This window comes from Cryptomeria japonica, chromosome 1 (genome assembly GCF_030272615.1).
Source record: "Cryptomeria japonica chromosome 1, Sugi_1.0, whole genome shotgun sequence".
Taxonomy (NCBI): domain Eukaryota; kingdom Viridiplantae; phylum Streptophyta; class Pinopsida; order Cupressales; family Cupressaceae; genus Cryptomeria; species Cryptomeria japonica.
In genome coordinates, this window is record NC_081405.1 from 587,294,632 (window position 1) to 587,310,647 (window position 16,016).

The window sequence follows — 16,016 nt, forward strand, 5'->3', positions numbered from 1 at the left end:
ATGATTGATATTGACACTATTCAAGTGGATATGAACAAAAACTAGAAGAAGAAACCAACAATGTTGCAAGAAGAATCGGTTTCTGCACCTAGTGTGGAAATAACAGAATCGGCAAACTAAGCATCAGAAAAGCTTAGAGGGAGTAAATGGTGAAACACTACGATCCCCCAGTTTTCACCGGTAATAGATCTTAACCGGTATATGATACCTGTCATTTGGCAGAAAACCAAAAATGGTAACAAGCAAATTAGGGTTTACGCCCTAATGGTGTAGCATTTATTACGATAAGTGAGGAATATGTTTAAAAGGAATTTTCAAATCATTTCTCACTATCATTTTTCAAGCGAAGAATTTTTTCAAGTGTAGAGTGAAGAAAAAGTGACTTGTGTTGCAATTCAAAGAAATCTCAAAACCCTAAAGAAGACTTAGAAGAAAATATCAAACGGTCAAGAGAAGAACTCAAAGTGGTGATTCAGCAACCGATGAAGTGTGAGGTGAAGTGGAATTTGCAAGCCCTAAATTCTTGATTTCTAAAAGGTATTTCTTGAGTTTTCTATTTTATCATGGCTTCCACATCTCATGATAGTTCTAGTGCAACTATTGATTCTATGGATCTCATACAATGAAAGTCAAAATATAATGCCTTGTCTCAAGTACCAGCTGGTGTTATAGTAGAAGAAGGGATTTTTGATTACATAGACTGCAAAATCAAAGACCTAGGGTCTCTTGTGATCCATTCTTAGCTAGGTCTATTCTGTGGGAAGGATAAAAAGATCAAACCGGAGTATAGCATTTTGGAGAAGAAGAAACTTCACAATGCACTTTACTTCCTAGAAGATTTCACAAATGACCACATTAGAATCATTCTGAGCAGACTTCACGGTGACAAGATGCATCTTGAGAGAACACATGATATCACACCAGAAGCAATTCATGTTGTCACCTGTTTCTGCAATATAGGGGAAGTGCCAGCCCTGAGGAAGGTCAGCAAGACTGAAATTTCCAAGCTCACTGGTTTAGTGAGCGACTCACGTGGCATGATCGTCAACTCAATCAAGGATGATTTGGTCAAGTATGCCTGCATGGTGATAGGTTACTGGACATTCTCTTCTAGCAAAATTAACTCTATATCTTCTGCAGCGGTAAATGCCACTTATAGGATGATCAAGGAGGATGCATCGCTTGATCTCTGCACCTGTATGCAAAGACAACTTATGTTGAATCTTAAGTCAATCAAATAGGACAATGCACTGAGATTCAAGTTTGGACAACTACTAGTAGGGTTATTCTTCTACTTCCAAGGTTATTTCCCAGGAGTTGGAGATATTCAGTGGTCTACTAACCAACCGGTTACCAAGAAGATCAAAGAGAGCCTGCAAGCAGCTGGAACCAGTTACCCTAAAGTTCTGAACAAGTACTTTGATGAGTTCAAGTGCAAGATGAGCCAAAGGATAAGGGTATCTGGTGACATTGTCAAGAAATATGAAGAGGATATCTACTTTATCATCAATGTGGATGAATGCATAATGGAGGCCATTGAGCCCAAATAGGAAGAAGTGGAGCCTATGGGCTATGAGGTGATGTATGATATGCTGGATGGGTATGCTTCTACCCTAATCACCTCACCCCTTGATCCTAAGGCAAAAATAACCGGCACCTATTTGGAAAGGGTTGTACCGGTTATAGAACCCTCTGAAAAGAAAGGAAAGGTAGTGCCTTCAGCATCGGCACTGGTTACTACAGCTAGTCCCAAAGTGACCAAGTTGTCACCAGTTAAGAAGAAACCAAAAGAAACACCTGCAAAAGTCTTTGAGAGGAAGCAGAAGACAAAAAGCAATACACCTGACTCAAAAGAAACTATGTCAAAAGAACCACCTAAGAAGAAGACTAGGCAAACAAAGAAAAAGACAAAGAATGAACCAACATCATTTGCACTGGTAAATATTGACATTTCTTCTTACAAACCTTTGAATACATTGTAAAAGAAGAATAAATAACATTAGGAGAAAAGGGTTGAATGATTTAATTGATTGTTTTGATGATTTCAATGATGATGAAAAGGAAGCAGTTGAATAGGAAATCATTAAGTATTTTTGTGTTAATCTGAGACATGGGATTCTTTGTACAATTATTTAGATAATAAATGGCGCATTCCCATAGACAAGGAATGAGAAATGAGGGAGAAAATATTTGCTGAACATTTTCTTGATGTATCCAATTCAGATATTTTCGAAGTTATGAATAAATACAAAGTCCTCTTCTTCATGAGAAGAAGAAGACTCCTGTTACTGGAAGGAAAGGGTCAAGAAGTGAACAAGAATACACATACTCTTGCTCAAGAAGCTCTTAAGATGCATCAAGTGGCTGAAACCAATAAGAAGGCTAAGAAAGAACTGGCAATAACAAAACCGGATGAAGTGTTTGATAATGAAGGAAACTCGGTTACTAAACCTACATACACTATTGATGTCAATTCTCTGGATATAGAGGATGTTGCTTAGGATACACCATTAGAAGCAATAGGATAGGAGAAGCAGGTAGAATAGGTAGATAAGAAGAAGAAAGAAAAGGAGGACAAAGAAGAGGAGAAGAGAAAGGAAGTAGAGAAGGAAAAGAAGAAGGATGAAGAGGAGAAGAGAAAGAAGGAAGAGGAAAAGAAGAAGGATGAAGAGGAGAAGAGAAAGAAGGAAGAGGAAAAGAAGAAGGATGAAGAGGAGAAGAGAAAGGAAGAGGAAAAGAAGAAGGATGAAGAGGAGAAGAGAAAGAAGGAAGAGAAAAAGAAGAAGGATGAAGAGGAGAAGAGGAAAAAGAAAGAAGAGAAGAAGAAGAATGAAGAAGAAAAGAAGTAGAAAGATGAAGAAAAGAAAAAGGAAGAGGAGAAGAAGTAGCAAGAAGAGGAGTAGAAGAAAAAGGATGAAGAAGAAGAGAAGTAGAGGAAAGAAGAGAAAAGGAAAATAGAAGAAGAGGAAAAGAAAAAGACAGAAGAGGAAAAGTTAAGAGCTACAGAGAAAGAAGAAGTGGCAAAAAGCACTCAGATGAAGACTCCAAAGGCAACAGGTAGTCAAGCCAAACTAGCTGACCTCACCAGTCCTATAGACCTCTAGTCTACAAATGAAATGAAGTTGCTACAGAGAATTAAGGTTTCTCAAGAATGCCTTGAAGTGATAAGGAGGAAGAAGGAGAAAGATGTGATCCAAGCTGTGGTGGACACTCTTACTGGTTTGTTACCCAGCACAAACCTCCCCAATACTGATTCATCAATGGCCCAATTGAAGCTCCTATGCACTATAGTGGATGATCAGGTGCAGAGCCTAGAAGAGGTAGCAGGGGCAAATGCCAAGAAAGAGCATCAAAAGGCTCTCAACATTGCCTTGGTGAAGAAGCTAAATGAGCTCCATTCCGATCTACAAAAAGCTCAAAAAGACATAAGGAATGCTCTGGATGAGGGGAATCTACTACTAAGTAAGATTTGCCAACCCCATCTCTTCTATGATGATGTGCTTGTATAGAAGCAAAAGCTACAATCTAACTTGCAGTTATACATAAGCACCTTCAAGACACCATATGACTCTTTTATAGCTTATGGGAAAACCGTTCATCGGTTTCATATTCATTCTGCCAAAATAGAGTTGGAAATCAGCAACCAGACTCAAGATTTGTAGGATCTACAACTGGTTCTACTCCCACACCTGCAAATACTTCAAAAATGTTATCTCAATCTGGATTCCTTAACGGTGACTCAAGAGATGAGCACAATAGACACCATGGAAGACTAGGTTTCCTAGATGCAGACAGAGAAAGAAGTGGCTACCTCCCTACTTGAGTCCTGGTCCTTATCTATGAAACAATTTTTGTAGGACTTCAAATTAGTTTTTGACAAGTTTTACTCTTTACTGTCATAAACACTTATTCTTTTAATACTAATGAAACAGGGGTTGGTCTGCAATATTATTTTTGTCATTATTGGCAAAGGGGGAGAAGTATAAATTTTGAATGTTTTGATGTATACTTTCATGTTATTTCTGTTAAGAAGTAGTATACATTGTATTTTCTGCAAAAGGGATAGTGTATATGCTTAGGGGGAGTAATTTTGATTATGGCATATTTTTTTGTTGTAAAACACTTAGATGTCAAAATTTTCCTAAGTGTTGCCATCAATGCCAAAGTAGGAGATTGTTGGCATTTTTTGATGATTATGTTGTGATTGTCATTGATGGACACACACTTGCATTGAGAGTACTTTTATATGTATAAGTTATGCTCAGCCGGCATTTGTTCCAACCGGTATGATGCATTATAGTCTTTAGACTATCGGTGTATTTCAGAAAGTGTTTACTGATCTGAAGCAGTATGTTGACCCCAAGCGGTTTGAGGATCTCAAATGGTACAAAGAATCAAAGCGACAGAACACATATTTCCTAGTATTCATTTTTTTCAAATCGAAAATCGGTATTTTGTATGAACCGGTAATACTTTTTGATGAGCTACCAACCGGCATTTTGTGATGAGTTACCATCCACTGATTGTTTGATGGTGCCGACACTTTAACGGTGCTTTTTGTGTCATGTTATAGAATATGTCTAGATGCATTGAACCTAGGAAATTGTAATGTAATCCTATTGGACCGACATGAAATCAGATTCCTTTATAAGGACATCATGTCTAGGGTTTTATGTTGTTGCTAGGGTTCAAGGTGGTTGATGAGTTAGAGATAGTGTGAATGTGTTGAAGACTAAAGTAATGTTGGAATGCATTAGGAATGAGCTATCAAGGATCTAACCAAGCAATCTGTGCTATTTTCTAGATGACTCACTTGTTGATTACTCACATCTTCGACAAATCTGAAGCCCTTAACCGGGTAGGCCCAAAAGCCTTTTGTAAATCCTCTAACAAGGTGATTCACATATGTGGATCTCAGATCCTCTAGCAAGGTAGTCTTTAATCGGACTTATCTCCTAACAGAGATCAAGATTCCTAACAGGATTTTTTCTGGTAAAGAACACTATATGACCTGAACTGGTTTGGTTCCTATTCTACAGATAGTCACTTATGAGTTCCATCTCACCGTGGTTTTTTCCATTTGGGTTTCCATGTCAAAATCTCTTGTGTTATGGTGTTTTTGCTTCTGTGGGTGAATGCATTATTTGCTATTTGGTTTGCATGTGTGCTAACCAGTTTGTTTGCTAATCTATTTTACCAGTTTACTGTTAGTCTAGCAAAGTGTTTAAGTACAGTGATTTTTGGCATACTAATTCACCCCCCCTCTTAGTATTCATCAGAAGTAATAGTGAGGAAAGGATTAAGGTAGGCTAAGGCTATCAAAGAAGATGTACTTAAGAAAATCGGTATCACTGAAGATGAGTTACAAGCACAACAACCAAAAACTCACCTTTCACCGGTAGCAACTTCTTTGGAAAGTGACATGCCAGGTGCATTTAAAAGAGTTGTAAGGAAAAGGGAACCTTCACTGGTATCCACACCTTCGCCTAGAAGAACCAAACAAAAACAACAGGCAGTAAGGCCCCTGGCTAAGAAGATAACTCTGAAGAAGAAAAAGTTAACACCAAAGAAAAGGACTCAACAAAATATTGCTCCAATTGACAAACTACTAGATGAAAGAACAGACGATGGATAGTTGAAGAACATCAACCAATTCTATGACTCACTATCAATTGATGATAAAGAAAAAGTTGAAAATAGTGTAATTCTACACTTGGATATCTACAAGAAATTTTTGATGCAAATTGTAGATGAAGTACCGGTAGAACTATTCAAGAGACTTGAAGCTAGAAGGCAAGCTGTTATAGAGCTTGACAAGAAAATAAAGATTGAGAAACTACTTGTTGTTTATCTTGTTAAGTCACCAAAGGAGATAGATGACATGATCTCAAAGGCTAACTAGACAGTATTTTCAACTGCACACCGGCATGTAGCACTTATGTTTGGTAGAGTAAATGAGGTTGCAGAGGAAACTGCTAATGCTTGGGACATATTCCTTGTTGAGAAAGAAAAATAGGAAGAATATAGAAACCCCAAACCAATCGAGGTATATCAGAAAGACAAGGATAAGGGAAAAGGAAAGATTGGTGGACCTCCAAGCATCAAAATAATAGATAATCTACCCCCACCATCTCAAGATACTCCACCAGTAACAACAACTGAAGATCAACCGGCCAATGAGAGTATGGATATATCACATGAGGATACAAATCCTAATTCTAAGGTATTATATATAGTAGATGTTGATACTCTAAAGGTCAGCATTGTGGTGGATAAGGACACAATCGGTAAGACAGATATGGTTAGTGAGCCACCGGTAACTGATAACATAGATAGCACTAAAGGAAAACTGACAGATAGTACCAGAGAACAACAGGCAGAACAACAAACAAAGCAACAAGCAGAACAATAGGCTCCAGCATAGGAACAGGGTAATACAGAATCAGTGCCACTGGTAACTGCTGAGCAAAACAAACCATTGCTTAAGAAAATGGAAACACAGACTAACCTACCAGAGGTCACTGCAAGCAAGGATATTGCTCCCATTGGCAAAATTTAGGGTGTTGGCTCTTCAATTGCAGGATTCAAGACAACAAATGTAACTGATGTTCTTTAAGATTCAATAAAGAAAATAACAGATTGTAGTTCATAGGCATATAAGGCTATATATGACACAATTCCAATTTTGAAGATGATAGCTCCAAAATGTAATGTAGATAATAAGGATTCTTTAAGTCAACTTGACACTTTGTCTAATTATATTACTGAAAACATAGTAACAATTGAACAAATAAAGGATGAAGCATTCAAAGAGAGGTTAGAAAAGGAAAAACAGAAATTCTTTGAGGAACAAATAAAGAAGTGTACAAGGTAGTTTGACACACTTCTAATAGAATTATGTAGCACATTAAAGGAATTCAAAACTTTGTACAGAGATACTTGTAAGACTAACTTTCTGACAGTTGATATAGACAAGAAGATTAGCAAGATATAGGAGGAAATAAATCAACTAGCTGACAATTTTATTAACTCATCCGATTCATTATCAATTTTTTAGCAAATGATAACAGGTTTTGAGGAAGAATTACTAAAGCTAGAAAGAGAAAAGGAGAGAATAAAAAGTAAGGCTAAGGATCTGAAATTAAGACTAAGTCCAAAATTGGACTACCTAGCATCCTTAAGGAAATAAATATCTGATGCATTGGTAGAAGGACAGAAAACACCGGCAGAGAAAATGCAACACCTCACTGGTACAGTTTAGAGGATAAAGGCCACAATAAAAGATAGTAAAGAGTTCATTGAAAACTTGAATCTAGTTTTGGTAGAGCTTTTTCAGATTGTAACCAACCGATTACAAGGTTGAGACAGGAAACTACACTCTATTGACACTTTGACAACCTTTATCATTGATGCCAAAGGGGGAGTAGTGGTATGAGAAAAATCCAATAACTTAGGGATCATCTGCTCAGGGGGAGCACACATTTTTGGTAACAATTTTTGGATACACTTCTGAATTTTTCTCATGAGTGTTGCCATCAATGCCAAAAGGGGAGATTGTTAGCAAATGTACACTCCAATGAGACATTGTAGGCGATTGAAGGTTTTGTCATTGATGGCAACCTTACAATCCTATAACATCGACAAGGCAATCCACCAACACCAACAAAGTTAGATTCTACATCGGCACACAGACCACCGACACCGGCAGTGAAAGGAAGCATACCGACACAGAAGCCGTTAGGAATTTTGTTGTTAATATATTTTGTTTATTATTGTAAAATAATTGTAAGCTAACTTGGCAAGTTGTAAAATGACTCATATATATATAAGAGATCATTGTAGAATAGATATGTAATGATAGAGGAAGGTAATTAGGCGAAATAAGGTAGACCTATTATGTGAATTATAGGTTAAGGGTTAATGTATGAAGCAGAGCTATAAACCGGTACTAGATCTGGCATAGTAGATACTATTTTGAAGCAGTACAAGACATTGGATTTATATAATCCATTTTGTAAGTCAGTGAGACTTCCCATTTTGTAAGTCAATGAGACTTCCCATTTTGTAATTGAGCAGTGAGCTCTAGGCACTTGGCCTTCCTGCATGTGTAGGTCCCTCTTGTAGCAGTCATATTCTCTTATTGGCTAGTAACTGAATATTGTGGGTCACAAATCCCACCAAGGTTTTTCCCACACCCAGTTTCCTCGTTAAAATATTGTGTTATGGTGTGTTTTTCATGTGGTTGTTTTTATCTCTGTTTATTGCATTACTTTCTGTTTACCAGTACATAGTTCTAATTTGTTCTACATATTTTAAGTTAAGAAAATCTTATTACCAGTTAGATACTGATTCACACCGCCCCCCCCCCCCCCTCTCAGTATCTGTGGAATCCTAACAATACACTGTTAGGAGTAACCTCACTGGAGGATTTAAGAATTCAAGCTAATGAACCTCCTTGTTAGAGGATTTAACAAGTAACCAAGCTTGTTAGAGCTTACCTAGTTAAGGGATTTCACTTCTACTATAATTGTTATAAAACAACATGTTTTCTTGATTTGTCTGAATAACACTACATTTGCTTGATTAGATCCTTTTAAGCTTCAATCTGCCTTTACTCAAAGTGCAAATCCATTCATCGGTTAGGTAACCACACACTTAATAGGTTTTTGCCAATCTTGCCAACAAGTTTTAAAAATAACTTCATCAACCTTAAATACAAATCAATTGGTTGGTAACACAACAAAAACCTAATTCTCATCATCAAAATTACAAACAAGTTGGTACAATCTTGACTGTTATAAATCATAACAATCTCTTCATATTCTTCAAGAAAATTCCAACCGCTCCATGATCACCGCTTTATCAGACTTTGTAACTCATCATGCCCCTACGCATTAGATGCAATCCACTTTTCTCCTTCCCTAGACAACAAACAAACTCACCAAAACAATCTGAACTTATCCTCATACAATAATCACATGTGTCTCCATCATTACCACTCATTAGATAATAAACCAACAAACTTGATTAGTTAGGGTTTAAAAACTGATAGGGTTTACCGGTTACATTGCATAGAAATGTTTAACCCTTTACACCGGTTTACAACATCTTCCACAAAGCTCTTCCTACCAGTTACTACCCAATATCAACAACAACAATAACATGAATACCATTACTATCTCAATTGACATCAATGACAACATATCATTAATGCAATCTATAAGCAAAATCCCAACAAACTAAAAATGCCAACAATCTCCCCCTTTGGCATTGATGGCAATAAAAATATACACCTCTGATTGCTGTTGAGATTGGTGAATAGGAATCCTGGTTTACATTACAAAGTATTCACCTTGCTATGTTTGTCTTCAGCCTACCACTGGTTCACCTAATCAGACACATAATTCTTCTCCCCCTTTGATAGCAATGCCAAAGTGAAAGTAAAAACATGTAATTTTTCTCTCACTGTGCATCAATAACATACTACAACTTGAAGCTCCCCTTGTGGAATACATCCACTTCTTCATCAATCCATGTAAGATTCTACAAGTAATTCAGGGACTGATGCAATCAGCATTATGCTCAACTCACTTCATGAAGAGGGACAACCCCCAATTTACTTCTAAAGGCAAAGGCATCAGAGAGTGAGTGATTACAGAGTGAGGATCAAAGGAAATCAAGAAAGGTAGAGGTTGACCGATAAGGGGTCAAAGTGAGTGAATAGTTAATTGGTAGAGAGTATTGACTGAGGGTGTTACAAAATCCATTTGTAACAAGGTGCATATTATTCAATAACATTTATCTCATTTTATTTCACTAAGTGGGTGCTCAATGCAAGGGTTCGTGCTCCTTGAGTTGGTTCTCAGAGTAGATTAGGTGTTGGTGCTCCTTTGGGTTGGTGCCCATAAATCATTAGGGATCGGTGTGTAGGCCATTTGGTGGAATTGATTATGTGTTGCATTGATTTTTGTCATTGATGTCAAAACTAGCTGTTTAGATTCTTTACCAACACCCTTCTGGTCCTAATAGGTTGACTGGTTTCTGGTTAACTTCGATCTAGTATGATCCGACAATCTTCAGTATAGTTCGGTAATGGAATTGGCTTATTCATGATACTTATACTCATATTTGTCTAGTTGGCTTTGGTCTGGAGATCAAATGCTATCCTGCTTGCTTAGAAGATTGGTTTCTAGTTCCAGCGAGGGTTTCAATAGTAGAGATTTTTGTGTAGATCTTTGATGTATTGCATAAGTGGTGTTGGTGTAGCTTTTGATGGAGTTTAAGGATTATGTTGGTGATCATGTTTGAGACTTGGCATTTGGAGATCATTGTTGGAGCATGTGGACCTATACTTGGTCCTGGTTGATCTAGGTTATGGATCAACTTTGATGTAACATGTGGATAGGACCTATTGATGTATTTTTGGGATGTCTTATGTGTTGATATTACTCATTTGCTCTAAGGTTGACATGGTTTGTAATTATGTAATTAGTTTATTTTCTGGTGGTCGACCTGAATGTTTATGGTTGAGGGTTTGTATAAATAGATCTAAGATCTCATTGCAGATCATCATGGTTAATGTAAGAGGTCATGGTCAAGGAATGTAATGAAAAAATAATGTAATAGCTATATACACCTAAAAATGGTCTGAAGATAATTAATTAAATAAGAAATTATTTAATTAATCTCTCCTCCCCAATTTAATTGAATTCACTAAGCAATTTGATTAAATCTCTCATTCATCTACTTATTAATAAATCTAAGGATTTATTAAATAGGTTCATTTCATTTCACCCCTTTAATTAATTAATTCAAATTAATTAATTCTCTCCATGCAAATTCATTTCTTCTAAATCTCCTAATTAATTAAAACAAATCATTCATGAATTTTTGAGATTAATTAGCCATTTTCCTATTATTTGAATTTTTAAGTTCAAATTCTCCTAACTTCTACCACTCTTAAACCTAACCATTCCTAAACCTAACCCATTCTACCTACCACCATGTCCCCTTTCATCCAACATCTTCTAGAACCTTTGTGACACTTGTCACTAAGTGTTCCCTTTAATCCAACCCCCTTTGCCAACCTCCTCCAATTTAACCATTGATATCTTCAAATAATCTCAACCATTGATTCATGCCAACTCACCCCTAGCCTTGGAAAATCCTATAAATAGACCTCATTTTGGAGCTCAAAGGGTCCCAATTTCATATGATTTTTGCATATCATTTGATCCCATCTCATTCATAGCTTAAGCATTGTTAGTATAGGCATCTAGCTTCTAGTTTATCATTTCTTAGCAATGTTATCATGATCATTTTAGCTTAATTGCATCTTCATTCTAGTTCATTTTCTAGATCAATCAATGCATTCATATAGCTTAATCATGCTATTCTTGCTAATATCGTGCATTTTCAGCATTCAAATCCTCCATCTAAGTGTAGTCAAGTCACTGAATTTTGCATAATCCGATCTGAGAGCATTTTTTATACTCGCATTTACTAGGAGGCAATAAGTGGATTAGCTATGGTTTTACATGTCTTTGATTTAATCTACTAACCATGCTTGTAATGATTTATTGAGTGCATTGTGGTTGTAGGTATAGGTACACTTCACAGAGCATGACATTTTGGCGCCCACTGTGGGGCTGAAATCATCATTTTCAGCCTCCCAAGCTTCCTCAAACTTCATCTCTACCAGATTAGAATTAGACTATCATACGAGTTGCCTTTTTGGCTCGTACAAACTTCCTTTTAGTCTCGTATGATACCTCATGCTGACTCATACTAGCTATAATCCTGACTCGTATGAGATTTTAAACTGCAAATTCTTGTCTTATACTATGATGATCCTTTGTCCTACGAGTTTATTTTCATTGTCGTACAATAGCTAAATCCTTTTCGTACAATTTTCTACTTTGAAAATTGTTTACTCATACTATGTTGATCCTAGAACTCTTGTAGACCTTTCCAACGAGGTAAACGGCTTGTAATTTTGAGTCCCGAGCAGAAAGTTATGCCTATCTGAAGTTAGGATAAAATTTCTTATAATTTTTTTGAAAATTTTGTAATTCGAATAACTAATGCTAACTTTGATCTGTTTATGAGATTTTGGTAGCCTAACTCTTTCTTGCAGATACGCTTGTCAAAGACAAATTCAAAACACAATCATGACTACTAATGGATCTATTTTGCAGGTTGCCTAAGGATTCAACAAAAACTTTGTGTATTCTTTAAAGATTTTTAGGCACACTTTAATTTGGGCTTAAAGAAATGAACAAACATGTCTTATGTGTCGTGATGATAGGAAAATATGCTCTCACCTTTATTAGGTGATCAAAACGCTAGACTCATCCTTTCCTTTCAATAGTGCATATCTTTAGCAGGCCTGTCACAGTGGGAAAAAGTAATCACCCTATGAGAACGACCCAAGTGAGTACAGCTGGACTTGAGCATTCCAACTCACTATAATAAATAGGTCTCTAATGATTAAAGTCTTAGAGGATAGGATTATTTGAGTCTTCTCTTTGAGATATCTCATATCAAGCATTTTGTAGGGCCTCACGATCTCAATCACGTTTACGTGACTACAACTTGTTTCGGTACCTTGTTGGGCTATAGGCTTCAATCATGCTTGCATGAATTCAAGGGGTAATTTCAAATGGAATTCCTAACTAAGAACTATAAAAATAGAAGCTACCTGATTCACCTCCAAAAGGGTGATAATCTTTGTGCAAGAGAGATAGTAACTCTCCCAAGACACTTGCCATATCATGCCCCCATTAGCGTTTGGAGTCGGATAATACGGCATTGAGAATCCATTGCATGAGACTCAGCAGCCGTATTCTGATTAGCTATTAGGTGTGTACCTAAGTCAGCAAGCAAAGGTTTTCATTCTTAGCCAACTTCCTTAGGGTTTAGCTTGATTGAGAGTCATGTATCACATCATGTGTTTGTTGTGTATTCATCCCTAAATGAGAAAATCAGATACTTAAAACTGGAAAACCAAAGTAAAACATCAAAATTCAGTGATCAAAACTCAAACAAACAAACACTTTTTACACCTATTAAAATACTTGTCATATGAGTCAAAAGTCTCTGTCATCTTTCTTAATCCTCTATCGTATGAGTCAAGATATTTTGTCGTACTACTTGATCTTTTGGCGTACAAGTCAAGGTTCTTATGTTGTATGAAACTCTGCATCTGTCAGTCCAAAACTGTGTCTTACATGCCTATTTCAGATTTATCATTTATGCCTGATCAATTTGTAGCAAACACAAACACCTGTTATCTATCAATCCATGCTTAGATTGTTTGCTTGGTTTGCTTGGTCAAGTATCATCCATCAAAATCAAACTCTAGAAGATAAACACATCAATATTTTCAAAGTGCTTACCCTTAACAAGTTCATGATCTAAACACCTCGAAGTGCACTATCACCCTCTTTGATAAACTAATCACTTAAACATAGTTTCTCTTCAGGACCAATCATCCTTTATCATGAAACTGAAACGTTTGGTCAGGATAACCTTGTCCCATATCATAGGATATATTGTTCCTATTGGACTTTGTTCTTATCAAATCACCATCATTACACTGTAAAACCAAAGATCGAAAAAATTGCAAACCTTTAAACAATTGAATCCTCATTTAGTGTCATATCACTCTATGGCCTTGAAATTGACTATTGATCACTTACCCAAAACAACTTTTAGACAATCAAATCCCTGAAATGGAAACAGAAACATTTGAAATAGCTAAAAATCATATCAACATGACATACCAAAGCAAAACACAAGAAGAAAACATGACAAACCAACATATTAGAGCAATCACACCAGTTCAAAATCAAACTATGTTAAAACCTCACAAGGATTCAAATACATCTCAAAAGAAAGGTGGCTCTTTTATGCACCTTTTAAAGAGATCCCTAAAGGATTTGGCTAAATAAGATCAAAATCATGCACCTATATCTAACAATGATCCATCCATCCATAAGAAAATTGACTCTCCAAAGGCATCTATTCCTACACCTCTTGAAAGCTTGCAAGAATATTCCATAGCATCCTTGCCAAATAATGCATCCAAAGCTGAAGTTCCCCAAGCGATATCCATGATTGTCATCAAACCTATTTTAGAGGATCCTATTTAAAGCTCATATCTCTCATATCCAAGCATTGATTCATTGCAAAATCCCCATAAGGCTTCCTTGCAAATTAAAGTCCTCATTCATAGAATGCTTGTTAAACGTGTCCTGATAGATGGGGGAGCTAGCTTGAACATTTTCTCTTTGAATCTTGTCCATGCTTTAGGCTATTCAGAAGATGTAGTTGATCCCTAGAAAAGGATAAAAATCAAAGCACATAATGAAAAAGAACATTCATCTAAAGGAATGGTGATATTACCCATCACAGTGGGACCTTTGCTAAAGGACATAGCATGCCAAGTTTTAAACTTGGACCTACCATACAATATACTCTTGGGGAGACCATGGATTCAAGATATACAGGCTATTCCATCAACATGTAATCAATGCTTAAAATTTCCCTAAATGGATAGGATATCACAATATCAGCAGAATCAAATCCAGTGCAGTATTGTAATAATTTGAAATCAGCTCAAGAGATCACAATTTCACATAAAAAAGAGGCAGCACCTTCAAGCACACAATCCAAAGAACAATCATTTGCATCAATCTTGTCAAACATGGAAGAACAAATGCAGCTAAAAGATCGAGGAATGAAGAATATTTGCTATCATGGACAAACATACAAGAGCAACTTGAAATTGAAAGAGAAGAAGTAGATGTAGAAGGCGATATAGTTCATATGTATACAGAACAAATGTTAGGAACTAGCCTACTTGAATCAGAATCACATCCGACTGACATGGACTTAACCAAGGATGATCAGGATTTTCTTATAGGAGGTCATTTTAAAGAGAGTATCATTCTAGAAATAGAAATACATACTGAAAGCTCAGACATCTCTATCATGACCCCTAATATCTTTGAAACTATTCAACCTGAAGATCCTTTATCCTTAAGCTATCTTGAACCTATTCACTGGGAAAATCAAGGACATACTGCCATTGATACCTTACCTAATGACCATGCCATATCCTTATATCTTGATGAAATCAAACCCGCAACAACTTTCACCAGGGATTCCACTAATGTATCTTTGAGTCAAATGGATGTCAAATCTCCTAGTCACAAAATTGAAAATCAAGAAAAGAATATCAAGTCTAATGTTGAAAACCATTTATTGGTAACATTAGATCAAGAAAAAGTAAAAACAAAGGATGAATCTAACTGTGAAAACCTCCTTGAGGCGCTGGATGATGGGAGATTTGACACCTTACCAGAATGTTATCAAGAGAAGCTATCTATCATAATGGCGCCAGCAAAGACAATTATCATTAGTACAACTGATCTACATCCACCAGCTTCTCTATCAAAACTAGCAAGACAAAAATACTTGAAACCCTTCAAAAGGTGGCAAATCAATTTTACCTGGTCATATACAGACGTTCCATGGTTCAATCCATATCTTACAATACATCACCTGAATATCAGCCTAGGAGAAAGCATCAATAATAGAACACATCATGGATCAAGAGCAAGCATCAATAATAGAACACATCATGGATCAAAAGAAAGCATCCATAATAGAACACAACATGGATCAAGAGCAAGCATCAATAAAGGAACACAACATAAATCATAATTAGGCATTCTATTCATCAAAATGGTTGTAGAATGGAACATAAAATAACTTCAAGTATTTGGAGACTCTCAGCTTGTCATTAATCAAATCAATGATGACTATCAAATAAAAGATGACAAACTCATGCCTTACAAAAAGATGGTGGATGATATCAAGAAATCCTTTGTAGAAATAACTTTTGAACAGATCCCCAGAAATGATAACAAAGCAGCAAATGCCATGGCTACACTTGCTTCTCTATTGTAGGCACAGGAAAATCAAGAGCGTTATGAATTCTTGGTTGAAGA